Source organism: Ambystoma mexicanum, chromosome 9 (genome assembly GCF_040938575.1).
Source record: "Ambystoma mexicanum isolate Mex_15411 chromosome 9, UKY_AmexF1_1, whole genome shotgun sequence".
In the NCBI taxonomy this organism is placed as follows: Eukaryota; Metazoa; Chordata; class Amphibia; order Caudata; family Ambystomatidae; genus Ambystoma; species Ambystoma mexicanum.
This window is the reverse complement of record NC_090931.1, coordinates 350,844,611-350,861,221: the sequence shown is the minus strand read 5'-3', so window position 1 is coordinate 350,861,221 and position 16,611 is coordinate 350,844,611.

Genomic DNA, 16,611 nt, shown 5'->3' with positions numbered 1-16,611 from the left:
GGTCACACCCTCCCCGCCCCTCAAAGCCCAGCCGCTCGCCTGTCATTATGTGCGGCCTCGGCCCATCCCTCCCGAGGGGGCGACTGCCGCTCTTTCCTTTCATCCATTATCCGTGTCATGCCCCATGCAGGCGCCCCACCCCCCCCTCCCCGGCCACCCCACCCCAAGCATCAGCGCGCCCCCTTACCCCCCCCCCCCCCTTGGTGTCCGGGAAGTGGCACACAATGGAGAAGACAGATGGACCGAAAGGGGCAAAGCAGGCATTTACGCGTTCTGTTTAATGAGAGCCCTCGAGACACCAAGCACGGAACACAATGACAGCGCCCATCCCATCCGCCCGCCGTGTGTGCACAGCACCCGTGTCCGTGACCTAGGCAGCCTCTCTTTCCTCAACGCACCTGCAGACTCAGTCAAAATAAAAAATAGAATAAACAAGATTGGTAAGCCTCGGGTTTCAGACAGCGCCTGGAGGTCTCGGTGACTAGCCCAAGCACTACGTAGGCAGCAAACACACAAACAATACTTTCTGGCCCTCTCCGGAAAGGTCCTGGCAGTTTTCCCATTTAGGCGGATTTCGCTCACGGGGAGTGCCTGCAATTCGGGTCCGGCTGCTCCCCTACTAGCAAAAACTCCGGTTCGGTTTCGAAAGCAGACAATGGTTTCCGGGCGAACACTAAACAAAAGAAGACCGAGCCTCCCAGATAGAGGTTAAAAAAAAAGAAAAAAATACCACTCCATGCTCCGAAAGATCCATCTCACCTGCTGGAGTTCCGTCGATTTCGCGAATTTCCGTCCGAATCCACAAGTTCCGAGAAAGGTTTTGTTTCCCTCGTTTCAGAGCCCAACCGAAAATAATCCATGGACGAATCAGACCCCCAGACTCCCGTCTATCAGTGTGGACGGGGGAGGGGGAGAGAAAGAGTCCACGGACAGGGGGAGACGATCCGAAAGCGTGCAAGCTTAGACAGGTGACAGGTTCCAGGGAAAGGTCTCACTGGTGGAAGGGGCTCCACTGGGAGGGAGGGGGGGGGGGGCTGCGGTGGCAGATGTGGGCAAAGCACCCACTGTTGAAAGGGAGAAAGAACACTTCCTCGGGGTGTGGAGGCGGTGGGTCCCTTCGCTCTCTTTCCACGGGTCGCACAGGGAAGGGTTCCAGGGGTTCCGACGGGTCGATGTTCCAGAGGGTTTGGTTCCAAGCGTGGAGAGCCCGGCGCGCTTCACTGCGACGGGGGCGCGGCTCCAGGGGAGAAGGTGGGCGCGCTCCACAGCCCGCTACACCCCGGCTCGGCTCGCTGCCTCCGCCAGGAGGAGGGCGCTCAGCGGTGGCACAAAGGGCGCCATGCGTGGCGCGGGTGTCCCCGGAAGCCGGGCTCGCCTCCCGCTCGCTGTCCCAGGGCTCAGTCTCTGGTCCCGGATCAAGTGAATTCCATGGAAGACCCGCGTCCCGCCGCGTCGAGCTTCGCAAATCCTCGGCAACACGGAGGCGCTGTCTCTGGGGCTCCTGCCCGAGATGGCCGCCCGCCCTTGCGCTCGCACAGGGCTCCCTTTCTCCTCACTCCTCCGGCTCTCGGTCTCCAGGCTGCACACAAGTGCACTGTTCATTCACAGACTGCATTCCGAGGCGAGGGCACTTCCCACAGCCAGCTGCTCTGCGCATCCCTCCCCTCCCTTGCCCTCTCTGCCTCCCTCCCTCCCTCCCTCCGTCCCTCCCTCCTCTACCTGATTCCAGTGCTGCATTCAGGGCTCAGACTCTGCTGCCTCCCAGTCACTCTTCCATCGGCTGCCGACCCCGCCACTTCGGCCTGACTGCTGTCTCCCTCGAATAGACTGCTGCCAACCTTCTCAAGGATTGCTGTCACGTCTCCCGGGCTGCTGTTACTTTCCCATGGACGGATGTAACCTGCCTACAGGCTGTTGCCATGTTCTCCCTGGCTACCTGTCACCTTCTCACAGTCTGCTTTCACCATCTCACAGACTGCAGTCACCATCTCACAAACTGCTGTCACGCCGCGACAGACTGCTGTCACCTTCTACCAGGCTAATGCCCCTTTCACATGGACTGATGTAACCTGCCCACAGACTGCTGTCATGTGCTCCCTGGCTACCTGTCACCTTCTCACAGTCTGCTGTTACCATCTCACAGACTGCTGTCACGCCGCGACAGATTGCTGTCACCTTCTACCAGGCTAATGCCACTTTCACATGGACTGATGTAACCTGCCTACAGACTGCTGCCATGTTCTCCCTGGCTACCTGTCACCTTCTCACAGTCTGCTGTCACCTTCTCACAGTCTGCTGTCACCATCTCACAGACTGCTGTCACCTTCTACCAGGCTAATGCCACTTTCACATGGACTGATGTAACCTGCCTACAGACTGCTGCCATGTTCTCCCTGGCTACCTGTCACCTTGTCACAGTCTGCTGTCACCATCTCACAGACTGCTGTCACGTTCTACCAGGCTAATGCCATTTTCACATGGACTGATGCAACCTGCCTACAGGCAGTTGCCATGTTCTCCCTGGCTACCTGTACCTTCTCACAGTCTGCTTTCACCATCTCACAGACTGGAGTCACCATCTCACAAACTGCTGTCACGCCGCGACAGACTGCTGTCACCTCCTACGAGGATAATGCCACTTTCACATGGACTGATGTAACCTGCCCACAGACTGCTGTCATGTTCTCCCTGGCTACCTGTCACCTTCTCACAGTCTGCTGTTACCATCTCACAGACTGCTGTCACGCCGTGGCAGACTGCTGTCACCTTCTACCAGGCTAATGCCACTTTCACATGGACTGATGTAACCTGCCTACAGACTGCTGCCATGTTCTCCCTGGCTACCTGTCACCTTCTCACAGTCTGCTTTCACCTTCTCACAGTCTGCTGTCACCATCTCACAGACTGCTGTCACGCCGCGACAGACTGCTGTCACCTTCTACCAGGCTAATGCCACCTTCACATGGACTGATGTAACCTGCCTACAGACTGCTGCCATGTTCTCCCTGGCTACCTGTCACCTTCTCACAGTCTGCTGTCACCTTCTCACAGTCTGCTGTCACCATCTCACAGACTGCTGTCACCTTCTACCAGGCTAATGCCACTTTCACATGGACTGATGTAACCTGCCTACAGACTGCTGCCATGTTCTCCCTGGCTACCTGTCACCTTCTCACAGTCTGCTGTCACCATCTCACAGACTGCTGTCACGTTCTACCAGGCTAATGCCACTTTCACATGGTCTGATGCAACCTGCCTACAGACTGCTGCCATATTCTCCCTGGCTACCTGTCACCTTTTCACAGTCTGCTGTCAAATCTCACAGACTGCTGTCACCATCTCACAGACTGCTGTCACGCCGCGACAGACTGCTGTCACCTTCTACCAGGCTAATGCCACTTTCACATGGACTGATGTAACCTGCCTACAGACTGCTGCCATGTTCTCCCTGGCTACCTGTCACCTTCTCACAGTCTGCTGTCACCTTCTCACAGTCTGCTGTCACCATCTCACAGACTGTTGTCACGCCGCAACAGACTGCTTTCACCTTCTACCAGGCTAATGCCACTTTCACATGGACTGATGTAACCTGCCCACAGACTGCTGTCATGTTCTCCCTGGCTACCTGTCACCTTCTCACCATCTGCTGTCACCATCTCACAGACTAATGTCACGCTGCGACAGACTGCTGTCACCTTCTACCAGGCTAATGCCACTTTCACATGGACTGATGTAACCTGCCTACAGACTGCTGCCATGTTCTCCCTGGCTACCTGTCACCTTCTCACAGTCTGCTGTTACCATCTCACAGACTGCTGTCACGCCGCGACAGACTGCTGTCACCTTCTACCAGGCTAATGCCACCTTCACATGGACCGATGTAACCTGCCTACACACTGCTGCCATGTTCTTCCTGGCTACCTGTCACCTTCTCACAGTCTGCTTTCACCTTCTCACAGTCTGCTGTCACCATCTCACAGACTGCTGTCACGCCGCGACAGACTGCTGTCACCTTCTACCAGGCTAATGCCACCTTCACATGGACTGATGTAAGCTGCCTACAGACTGCTGCCATGTTCTCCCTGGCTACCTGTCACCTTCTCACAGTCTGCTGTCACCATCTCACAGACTAATGTCACGCTGCGACAGACTGCTGTCACCTTCTATCAGGCTAATGCCACTTTCACATGGACTGATGTAACCTGCCTACAGACTGCTGCCATGTTCTCCCTGGCTACCTGTCACCTTCTCACAGTCTGCTGTTACCATCTCACAGACTGCTGTCACGCCGCGACAGACTGCTGTCACCTTCTACCAGGCTAATGCCACCTTCACAAGGACCGATGTAACCTGCCTACACACTGCTGCCATGTTCTCCCTCGCTACCTGTCACCTTCTCACAGTCTGCTTTCACCTTCTCACAGTCTGCTGTCACCATCTCACAGACTGCTGTCACGCCGCGACAGACTGCTGTCATCTTCTACCAGGCTAATGCCACCTTCACATGGACTGATGTAACCTGCCTACACACTGCTGCCATGTTCTCCCTGGCTACCTGTCACCTTCTCACAGTCTGCTTTCACCTTCTCACAGTCTGCTGTCACCATCTCACAGACTGCTGTCACGCCGCGACAGACTGCTGTCACCTTCTACCAGGCTAATGCCACCTTCACATGGACTGATGTAAGCTGCCTACAGACTGCTGCCATGTTCTCCCTGGCTACCTGTCACCTTCTCACAGTCTGCTGTCACCTTCTCACAGTCTGCTGTCACCATCTCACAGACTGCTGTCACGCCGCAACAGACTGCTGTCACCTTCTTCCAGGCTAATGCTACCTTCACATGGACTGATGTACCTGCCTACAGACTGCTGCCATGTTCTCCCTGGCTACCTGTCACCTTCTCACCATCTGCTGTCACCATCTCACAGACTAATGTCACGCTGCGACAGACTGCTGTCACCTTCTACCAGGCTAATGCCACTTTCACATGGACTGATGTAACCTGCCTACAGACTGCTGCCATGTTCTCCCTGGCTACCTGTCACCTTCTCACAGTCTGCTGTTACCATCTCACAGACTGCTGTCACACCGCGACAGACTGCTGTCACCTTCTACCAGGCTAATGCCACCTTCACATGGACCGATGTAACCTGCCTACACACTGCTGCCATGTTCTCCCTGGCTACCTGTCACCTTCTCACAGTCTGCTTTCACCTTCTCACAGTCTGCTGTCACCATCTCACAGACTGCTGTCACGCCGCGACAGACTGCTGTCATCTTCTACCAGGCTAATGCCACCTTCACATGGACTGATGTAACCTGCCTACAGACTGCTGCCATGTTCTCCCTGGCTACCTGTCATCTTCTCACAGGCTGCGTTCACTGTCTCACAGACTGCTGTCATGCTGCGACATACTGTTGTCAACCTCTACCAGGCTAATGCCACTTTCATATGGACTGATGTAACCTTTCCCCCCAAACTACCGCCATCTTCTCACTGGCTAATGTCACCCTCTCACAGGCGGCGTTCCCCATCTCACAGACTGCTTCCTCTCTTTCATAGACTGCTGTCACACACTCCCAGGCTGCCACCAGCATCTCACAGGCTGCAGCCAACTTTTTAGGACTGATGTAACCTTTTCACAACTGATGTCACCCCCTTGCTGACTCCTGTCTCCCTCTTACTGACTGCTGTCACATTATCACTGTTTGGTGTCATTTCTCACAGACTCCTGTTCCATTTTCACTGAACAATGGCACGTTTTCACTGATTGCTGTCACCGTCTCCGAAACGGCTGTACATTTCATATGGACTGATGTAACCTTTCCACAAATTGCTGCCATTGTCTCATTGGCCACTGTCACCCCCTTTCACATGCTGCTTTCACCTTCTAACTGACTGCTGTCTCCCTTCATAGACTGCTGTCACCCTCCCTCTCACAGACTGCTGTCACCCTCTCACAGACTGCTGTCACAGTCTCATAGGCTGCGGCCCCACATTAAGGACTAATGTAACCTTCTTGCAAACTGTTGCCATCCTCTCACTGGCTGCTGTCTGTCTCTTACAGACTGCTACCACATCCCCTCAGACTGCTGCCACATCCCCTCAGACTGCTACCACACCCCCTCCGACTGCTGCCACATCCCCTCAGACTTCTACCACATCCCCTCAGACTGCTGGCACATCCCCTCAGAATACTGCCACATCCTCTCAGACTCCTGCCACATCCCCTCAGATTTCTACCACATCCCCTCAGACTGCTACCACATCCCCTCAGACTGCTACCATATCCCCTCAGACTACTGCCACATCCCCTCAGATTGCTAGCACATCCCCTCAGACTGCTGCCACATCCCATCAGACTTCTACCACATCCCCTCAAACTGCAGCCACATCCCCTCAGACTTCTACCACATCCCCTCAAACTGCTGCCACATCCCCTCAGACTGCTGCCACATCCCCGCAGACTGCTATCACATCCACTCAGACTGCTGCAACATCCGCTCAGACTGCTGCCAAATCCACCCAGACTGCTGCCAAATCCCCTCAGACTGCTACCATATCCCCTCAGACTGCTGCCACATGCCCTCAGACTTCTACCACATCCCCTCAGACTGCTACCACATCCCCTCAGACTGCTACCACATCCCATCAGACTGTTGTAACCTTCCTTCACTGATATCCTCGTACCAGAGAGTTCTGTTGCACCTTGGCTGCTTTAATGATCTCGATGGCTGCTGTCACATGTTCACTGGTTGGTATAATTTCTCACTGGCTGCCTTTTCATTGAATCATGGCACGTTTTCACCGACTGCTGTCACCATCTCACAGGCCGCTGCCATCTTTTCACTGACCAATGTCACCATCTCACAGAAGTCTGTCACCTTCTCAGTGACAGCTGTCGTCTCACTGGCTACAGCCATTCTCCCAGAGGCTGCTCTCACCTTCTGACAGACTGATGTCACTTTCTCAAGAAAGCTGTCACCTTCCCACTGACTGATGTCACCCTCTCCATACTGTTGTCACAGTCTCAAAGACTGCCTTCTTCCTCTCCCATATTTCAAGCGCATTCTCTCAGACTGTTGTAACCGTCCCAGATTGCACTCATCCTATCGGAGACTGCTGTAACACCCTGACAGCTTTAACGCTCTCCCTAACTGCTTTCACTTTCTTCCTGACTCGTTACTTTCTGCATTACTCTCCCAAGCTTTCCCGGACTCATGCAACCCCACCTCACCAAAGTCCACCACTGATCTGTTTGCTGACTGCTGTCTCTCATCCGTCCCCTGATTCTCAAACCTCTCAATGACCCCTGCCACACTCTCACTGATGGCGGTCACCCTCTCACAGAGTCTGACCCATCTCAATGACCCTGTGCTCCCCTTGTCATGAGCCTTGACCGCTGCCATACTCTCAGCAACCTCTGTCACCCTTGCACTCAGTGTTGCTGAACTTGATGACCATTGTGTTCCTCCTACCAGCTCCCATCACCACCTCGCTAACTGAGGTCGCACTCTCACTGGTCGCTGCCAGCATCACACTAGATCTTGTCCATTTGACTTACTGCTGTTATCCTCACAAAGGTCCCTGTCACCCTCACACTGAGTCTTGCCCCTCTTATTGATGGCCATCACCCTCTAATTCCTATTGTTTTCTTAATCACTCTTTCCTTTAATCCTGCTCTGACCTTTGACCAGGTGTCACTGCCTCTCGGTCCGACCCCTGTCCCTCTGTTATTGACTCCTCAGTGAAATACTTTCTCTGACCTCTGCCACCTGGTAACTGCCATCACACTGAGAGTTCTGCCCCACCTTAACTCATACCGTCTTCTCACTGACTCATACTTATACTCCTACTCCTCCGACTAAAATGTTCAGCGTCTGTAAGTGCAAAAGAATCCCTGCAACACAATGTCCTGTTCTTGGGCAATTTTGCATTTGCCAGTTTTGGGAAACTGAGGACATTTGGGGAAATTAACAAGTGTAATCAGTACATTTTCAGCAAATGAACACAGAAAAAAGTGTTCAGGAAAAGAAAATGCAAGTTCCCAAAAAGGAAGTTCTTGGGCACCCTCTTGTCTGAATCTTTGTTAGTAAGGCTGCACTCATGGAACACTGCAAATTGCAAATAAATGAATTAGTAAATAGCTTGTTGAGTGTATATGCGGCTACTATGCTGTTTTGCTGCATGCACTACGCAGTCTTAGATAGTGCTCATAAAATAAAAGCTGCTCTTTGTATAGTATATATTCTGCATTATTTACTGTCATAGCACAGTGAAAACTCAAATCCACCTACTGATTATGGATACATCTATATATTGGTTGTGTTGCTGACATGTGTTTCGACCATAAGGTCTTTATCAAGGCAATATTTCTAAACAGACAAACAATTATACATATAATATAAAAGAAATATAACACAAGTTAGAACTAAGTCCATCTATGTATGTGACGGTACAAAAAGGTAATAAAATACATTGTACAAATCAAAAATGACATATTAAGATGATGGATAATCATACACAATTGTACAAGACATCCCATGGGAGAAGGGAGAGAGAGTAGACAAGATAGTGATGTGTTGAATGTTGTATTTATTCTCTTAGGTAATTATAAAGATAGAAGGCTTACCGCTCAAGATCCTAAGCTACTGCTGAGACAGAATTCTCGTAGAACAGTATAATGTTCTTCACCGCTTGTTTTCACTTCTGGTCCTTCCTCTGAAACGCCCTTCCCCCGACAAAAAAACCAGCCCTGACATTCAATCGTTCAAATAGGCCCAAAGCTCCAACCCCGAAGCGTTGAAGGAGCACCCGTCTTCAAAAAAAAGAATACCCCCAAAGTCACTCTCCCTATCACCAATGCACATACAATCCCCGTAAATACCCCTCTAGCATCGTCCAAGTACCGGTTGTCTACTTCTCCCTTGGCTGTCCTGCCAAAACTCCATCATCAACTGGTCATGTGCCCAATGTTCACTGAGCACAAATCTTTTGTAAGTCACCTGCTTGTGGGTCTACCCAGTAATCCGTATGTCACTCTGTAAATGATTCTTAGTGAAACACGAAGAAATCAATAAAATAAAAAAAAATCTGTTTCCTGAGAGGACATACAGGATAGGTATCTGCCTGTAATTACTTATTTGGGATTCAGTTTACCATGAATTTCTCTGTGTGCTACATCCAATTTATTTTGCAAATGCTGTGTCTCCCCTCTCCATGCTGGAAATATAATGAGGTGTTATAGGCCCAGTAGGCAGGGTGACCCTGTCCGTAACAGCCCACCACAAAAGGTTAGGCCTGCTGAGTCCGTGATTGACAGTCCGTTTTCAATGTTCTTGACTGACGTCATCAACATTGAAAACAGACCTTGGAGACAGCACTGTGTGGTGCCAGGCCACACAGCAAAGGGTGTTTTTTTTAAAGACCCCATTAGCACACGTGTAGGGCACTACATGGGTGCTAAGAGGTGAAGGGGAGGGGGACTGGGGAAGCAAAGGGAGTGCTGGCTACCCACGCTGCTCAGAGCACAGGCTTGTACCATTCAATACAGCCTGTGTTCCAAGCATTCTGATTGGCCAGCACCCCCTTCCAGCGTGCTAATGGAAGAAGCTACATTGTTTCTTCTCAGGATTATGTTGAAAATATGCTCAGTGGGTTGGGGGAGATAAGAGAATCTGCAGATTCCTGCAGAATAGATTATAGCGATAATCCCAAATTTGACGATGGGCAAGGGCAGTAACGGCATGCCAGCATCAACCTCTGAGAGGGCTTGTCCACCCTCGAATGTAAGAGATATCACTGCCAGCACTCTGGGGCTTTCCTTTGGCTGGTAATATTTATTATGAGAAATTGTGGCTGAGAGCAATGCGTGCTACACAATTCCCATTAAGAAAGACACAAAAATATGGCTGCCATGAAATAAATTAAAGTAAGTCCCTTTACTCTCTCTATGGGGCAGAAGCATGGGTCAGAGACCAGAGATAGCATAAAAGTGAGGGACCGATGTGGGTCCTTGGGGGGAGAGGGTAGAATGGTGGGGGCTCCTTTGTGTGGAATGGGAATATGGAAGTCAGGTAGAGCGGAGGGGGTAAGGGGCATATGGTAGTGATCTAAAAAGATAAAAACAATGACGGACTAGCACAGCAGAGGCAGAGGTGGCTGAGGGAATGTGCACAGATATTGGCGGATTCTGCCCTCATTGCCAGCCACTTCATTGGCTATACCCAATCGCCAGGATGCTTTGAAGGTTGCATATGCAGGGAAGTATTATTATTTCCAACAAATAGTGCCTTTGCATCTCAATTCCATCCTCAGAGAATTGTGGGTCTTATCGGAGGCACTTCACTATGGTACAGGTTACTGAGCTCAGGCGAAGACACACATGCTTATCATCTCTGATGCAATTGGAGCAATTGTGGTGCTACGGTGGGCTTTGGGACACACCTTTGGAATACTGGTCTGGTTGAAAGAAAATGACCTGGACAGCATTTATGGTAGATAGCCACAAAGGCCTTTAAATACTGTAATCAGGTTTCCTTGTTGATGGGACTTCACTGGCCCTCATGTCCTCCCACAGTAGACATCCTCCACCTTTTCCTGTAGCCTGCTCTTCCTGGCATGTGTTATTTGTGTACGGCATGAAAAAGGCCAGAGGCTCAATAGTAACGTGCCAGTGGTCTGCTATCAGCATCAGTGCAGAGATGTGCTTGCTATCCTAAGGGTTGGCCCACAATGTCTCATCCTGTCTGACTAGGAAGTGTATCCCCACATTCAGGGTCGGCCAGCAGCATGGCGGCCCCATTGTGGGGCACAGATTCATGGTAGAAGCATAGAGTGGCAAATGGTCATCAATGTTTCTGTCAAGATTTAGACACTCTGGCTACTCTTTTTTTTGTATTTTTTATTTACATTTTATCAAACAGTAAAAGAACATATGATCAAAAATAACGTGTCATACATATCATACAGAAGATACAGACAAGAATAGGAGAGAAGAACTAGTACATACTCAGGAAAACATCCCAGTCATCAGGATTTGGTGGGATTTGGGATTTCCACCCCGTCAAAATCATTTTTTTGCAAAATGATGCACCCCTGAATAAACACTTTTTCTCTGGTAAAGAAAGGTCTTCAAGGAAAGCACCACCACCCAAAACCATTGTTTTGAAATCCAAATTGATGTTTTGATTCAGAACCCGCAGACACATAGTGCAGACCAATTACCAAAAACCTCAGACCCGAACACAATCCCAGAGTAAATGTTCCACACTGCCCACTTCATTTCCACAAAACCAACATACATCAGAGTCTGACATGCCCCTCTTTTTAAGTCTTTCCGGGCACTAGTAAACCCTATTGAGAATGTTAATTAGTCTAGAGCGCTCACCCAAACTGATCGAGCAAAGCTTCACATTAGCACACATCTCAAGCCATACACCAGGTGTAATTTCACACCCCAATCTTCTACTCCATTCATTCATTAAATCAAAATTATCTTTATAGTTTGCAACAATATGATGATATGGCTACTCTTTGATTCAGACATCTAGTGAAAAAGGTGGATCATAGTGACTATGAGCAGATCCTTAACAGGGAGGAGGCTCCTAGGCACATTTCCTGGATATTGTTCTTTAGGTGCCATAGGCAAGCACAGCCAGGGCAGTATTATCTCGCCTCAGACTGGAAGAGTTGGTACATGCTTATAAATAAACCACACTTCAAATATAGAAACCCCAGCAGATCCCCACTTTCTCCTGCAGGAAGACTGATATATGTGTTTACTTTTACCTATGGTCCAGTTCATGCATTGCAAAGAAAGAATTACCTGTGCATGTAGCCTCTTATATATAGTTGAGGGTAGGCTCCCAATCCATTATCGAATGGAAGGAGGGTAGAATGTTGTAGAGTTGTTCATATGTAAAGAGAGAAGATGCGGGCTGGATATTGCCAGCAGAGTATGTCCCAGGTGGGGCCCTCATGATGGTGAACCTACTTTTACTTAAACAATAAAGCCTGTGTGTCAAGGTTACCTGCCTTCATGACTTTATTAAATTGGCGACAAGCTGGTTGAGGCTCCCACAATGGCGCTTGGTGATCCCCTCATGACAATCTACCCAGGAAAAAGGCAGAAAGGTGACTGTCTGGAGGGCGACCGACAGTGTGGGATACTGCGAGGATCACTCCGAACGTAAGTGCCAATGCTTATACTGGTGCCCACATGGCAATTATAGGTTTCTTCCTTGCTGAGTTTGCTTGCAAGGGGGAGAAGGCTAAGGCCAAGGTTTGTGTGTTAAAGAGAGATAGCAGTTTATTAGGTTGGTATGAAGAGTGTGACATGGGAATCCTAATTGACCCTGGAGTTCCTGGTCTCGTTGCAGCAATAACTGGGTCCAAGGGCACACCAGAAGACATATTCAAGGAGGTATTCAGTGAGAGCCCCCTTAGATGTCTCCACTGTTTTCACCACATGATACTTATGAAAGAGGGGGCAGTGCCAATTGCAGCGAGAGGAAGGTGTGTACCTATAGCACTGAGACAGGAGTTGTCTGCAGAGATTAATAAATTGGAACGTGAGGGTGTGAAACGAAAGGTGAGCAGCTAGGGTGGTTCGTGTGTATAGGTCCTGGGGCAAAGAAAACCTAAAAGAGGGATAAGAGCATGGCCAGTGCAGGGATTTATTTAGCCTCAGTAGGGAAAGGACCATTTTGTGGCACTCTTTTGGAAAACTGGGACACATTTCCTGCCTGCTGGGAACACATTGTGCTGCCATGCTGAGAGTGTCCATGATGGCCGCTCAGCCCTGCGTTCCCCAAATGCTGGACATGTCAATGATCTAACAACTGCTCCTCCAGTAGATATCTTCTGGAGCAGGGTTCTACATTCTTTGGCTCCCCAGATGTTTCTGACTACAACGCTCATCAGTGCCATGCAGCCTGGCTAATGAGGAGGCATCATGGAGTAGTCCAAAACATCTCGAGAGCTACAGGCTGTATGCAGACCACCATTCCAGAGCAAACAGGAGAATGAAAATGACTGAAGAAGCATGGGAAGAAGAATTGAAAGTAGTCAGGGAAATCAGAAACACTCTTCTCCAGAGAGACTAGGAAATCATTCCATCTTCATCATGGAAGGTAGTACATAAGAACACCAATGGGGAAGCAACACACACCTACAGAGAGACCCCACCACTTATGCCCTTTCACCTAATACTAGCTTTTGTTTTTAAGCTAAACTATCCACTGCACATACTCCCCCAAATCTCCTTTTCCTTTTGATCATATGTCCAAACATGGTCTTGTTTCTATGTGATGCAGATGGCACCTGGTAAATACACTATCCTGTCTATATGCGCTATCCCGCTTCTCCCTCTGTCCCGGCTGAGCTGTCTGTTCTTGCTGTAGCCTTCATCATGTCTAGTGGGACCACTTTCATGCTCTGCATCCCAGGAAAACTAAGAATCAGAGAAAATATCATGGTCCCCAAAACAGTGCTACAGCACCACTCTGCCCATGCCTTGAAGCCAGGCATCAAGTCAACTAAAGCATACATGCCAACATTATCCATTCCATTCGTGAGATGCGAGTCCAGTCCTGGTTTTAACTTTGCGGTCGGGGACTCATGGTCCTGAATTTCCCCATTATCGCATTTCATTAGAGCTTCAGGTCCCAGAACGCAAAGTTAAAACCATGACCGGAATAGCGTCTCCCGAATGGAATGGAGAATGTTGGCATGCATGTTTAAGTCCACGCCAGTCGCTAGCCCAGGAATCCTTACTGAATCCTCTGAGGTGGGCAGAGTAAACGACTGGCACACAATCCAGCAGTGCAGGCACGCGACCCACTGTTTGGAACGCAAATCCGATGCAAACAAGACGTCTCCATTTTGGAAGTCCCTTTATAAAACATCTCTACATGTATTTTGTGGGCCTTCCCTTGAGCGTCCCTCAATTTTCTCTCAATGATTGGAGCAGTCAGACAATGCACATAGACAAATAACTCTGCTCAGCGTTGTTGCTAGGCAGGATCAAAGTTTTCAATTGATAGGAGGCCGCATAATTAAGACTCGCTCATGTTAATTTAGAAATTGACGCGCGATGAAATGATTTGTGGACTGAAGGGCTACACTAGAGGTGAGAATTGAAGGGTGTTGCTTGCATGCAATCTCTCACGGCCACTTGGGGCGCAGTTCAGTCATTCTGCCGGGCACAGTTGCACAGGCCGGGCGTGGATTCAGGGGCAAGGCCGACTGCGCAGTCCTTCTGGTGGGTCACATCACAGCACACACCGACCCCTGCCCTAGCTCCAGGTATATATGTCCAATCCCACTCTGATATCTTGGACACACGCCTGGCTTTGCATGTGCCCTGGCTGTATCGGAATAAGGGGAGCCTGGCACTATGGCGATAGTGCCACCAGAGAAAAGTTCGGAGAAGAAGAAAGTGGGGCACAGAGGATAAGCAGCCTCAGACAACTGGGCAATGCTACCAACTGCAATAACCACTGAACGGTTTTCATTAAAAAAAAAAATCTTTGTAATATGACAAAGTAGATAGCTTAGTAAGGAAATATTAATCACAGGGAAGGCTTTCTCCTTCTTTCTTTTTTTTCTGCTGCATTCGCAAAAACGGCACGACTTTCCCGTCTTTCATCCCGAACAGATTGCAGTTTTAAGCAGAGGCCCCTAAACCGCAGGTACAAAGAAAGCGCAGAACCACATTAGCATAAAAGCGACAATTCTCATCTCTGCTAACAGCAAGGAGGCAACTTTAGGGACGCTTCTCGAGTTTGCCTTCACATGAAAGCACACATACAGCCTGGACTTCCGCTGCAGCGCCGTCAGACTAATCCCTCACCTGAACATTCAAATCCCAATTTGATTGCGGCAAAAACAAAATACTCTAAACACAAGCCATTTCCACAGTGCAATGATGCGCGTTTAAAAAAAAAAAAGGTTTTTTTAACAAATGAATCAAAAGGCTCTTCTTGCATTTCTTTGTTTTTCATCTATGCAGCAGGCAGGAACACAATGAGCAAGGAGCCTAAAGTACAATAAACAGTAAAAGGTCACAGTGCATGTTAAGATAGTGTAGGTTTCAAATCTAAAAGACCTGGTTCACAGATCGTTTCCCAATGGGATTGCGCCACTATAAACCACTTGAATCGAGCCCAATATGCCTTCGTTGTTTTTTTTTAAAGTGGCACCAACATATTCAATAAAGCTACACTGGTTCAATTGTATTAATAATATACCTTTTTTTATAGTACTACTTCATGCCAGATTCTCCCCGCTTCTAAGCGCTGAAATACAGCTATTACTATTACCAAAACTGAATGGCATTCACTGTGCCCATCTTGGAAGGAAGAAGGCCTGAGTCGGCCCTGACTGGATTCGAACTTGCAAATGGCAAGCTTTCTCCTTGTGAGAGTTGAGCGGGTAAGATGTCATATTCTCAAGGAGGATGAAGGTAGGTGTCCTGCTAATGGCACCTTTCTATATACCTTGCTCGAGTCCCGTTTGCCCTTGCATGGTGCTGCAAATTTGATATAACTCAGTTTCCACACCTCAGAGGTGTGCAGAGTTGAAATGGCCCTGTCAAGATTAGAATCGGAGATTTTCAGATTGAACACGCATCTTCGCAACGACCACTTAACTCTCTGAGCTATCTCTTCTGCTGCAGATGTTATTTTCACACTGAGGATGTTCACTGCCACATTCTTATACCACATTCCCCGAGTTTGTCTGAAAGGTCAGAACAGGTTCCATTTTAGAATACCTCAACCCCTCCTCTTTTCTTTCCACACAGGAAGTTCTGGTGGCACTTTGGCAGTTCCATGTGTTGAAATGGCGGCAAAAATGGAAGTTTACACAACACATTGCAGCAAAAAGACTGCGCTCTTGCCGCTGCAATCCATGTAATGGAGTCGGGGTACACCCCTGCAACCCATGGACCCATTATACCATTTAAGGGGAGCAGGTGCTTCACTTAAATGGCATAATGCGTACACCTTTACTGGGTCAAACCACAGCCTTTTTCCAGCAATTGTTTTTACAGACAACTTTTTTGCCGCGATTTTATTGCTGCACACCACTTTGACGGGGTCATACTACACCGCCTCAGTGCTCATGGATGCGGTATAAATAATGGATACAAGACCCTAAAATGATATATGGCTGGCACACACCAATAAAGATAACTTTGAAAGCAAAATGCATGATTTTCCTCTCTAGTAAGAAGAGGTAATTTTAGAACCTCCTTCAGCTAACAATTCCTCGACGTGAAATGGTGACGTTTGAGGTGAGGTCTACAGGTACATCTACCACCGCAGATCTTTGAGAACTGGCCTGTACTTTTGATATGGCAGTGGCACGACTTCGACTGAAAGGGGTATGGAAGGGTAAGGGCGCCAGAGAAAGGCTACACTAACATGCCAACACTAATGTGAAAACACTGCTAACGAGCTGAGCGCTGTGTACTCAAAAGCGGAGTACAGAGGCGCAGATGAAAAGGCATTGGGCACCTATCCATGGAGACATATCCATTGATTGATTAATTCCTAAAGTAATGGCCCCTTCTGGCCACTTCACAGTGCTGGTTGGCTGTGAGGC